Source organism: Rhagoletis pomonella, unplaced genomic scaffold, assembly GCF_013731165.1.
Source record: "Rhagoletis pomonella isolate Grant_MI unplaced genomic scaffold, Rhpom_1.0 Rhpom_scaffold_00495, whole genome shotgun sequence".
Lineage (NCBI taxonomy): Eukaryota > Metazoa > Arthropoda > Insecta > Diptera > Tephritidae > Rhagoletis > Rhagoletis pomonella.
Genome location: NW_023459049.1, coordinates 62150 through 62982, shown reverse-complemented (window position 1 = coordinate 62982; position 833 = coordinate 62150).

Below are 833 nucleotides of genomic sequence, written 5' to 3'. Positions count from 1 at the left end.
CGGTTTCGGTTTTGAAAAACGAAACGGTTTTAAACGGTTACGGTTTCCGTTTGGGTTTCGGTTTCATTCCTTGCTTTTAATGTCCTGTATTTTTCCCGTAATCGGGTTTCAGTATTTCGTCGCCTTAAAAGCTCATTAAAATGGCATGCCTATGAACCAGTTTTGAATGATGTTGGAATATGATCGTAACTTTCTCCATAACCAGTTAATATTTTCTAATCTGAATGCCTGTGCTTGGAATAGATGAACAGATACAGCGACCAAAAGATAAATTAGGATTCTACATTTTAGCAAGATTCGGCTATTTTTCTTTTGTCTATTTAATGTTTATTTTTTGTTTTAAGTAAAGCTCTTTTCCTAACAAAAACCATATAAATCCAAATTTCCGACTTCTGCAAAAACTATGAGAATTAGTTCTGCAAATTTTCACCAAAATTTCAAACTTTTTAATCAGAACCTTTAGAAAAAAATGTGCTTGCAGTTTTGTAGCTTATTAAAATTGATTATAATAAGGTGCAAGTACAACGTGCTGCTCATTTGCTTCACTTTCAACAAATTGTCGAACATACTAACTTTGTAGGAAAAAAATGCATAGCACCGTCGACAAAGAAAAAAAAGACAAAAATTAACGGTAAGTCCTAGCTACTTAAAACTTGCACTTTATCGTACTAAAATTTAAAGAAACATTTATAAAAAATTTTGTCGAGTAAAAATCTCGAGAAAGATATCCTACAAATTTGTGATGTTACTTAGGGAGGCTGTTTCAAGGCTAATACATACATCTAAGATCATTTAAGAGGGTGTTGTTAGCTTTTATGGAAAAAATTGGCAAA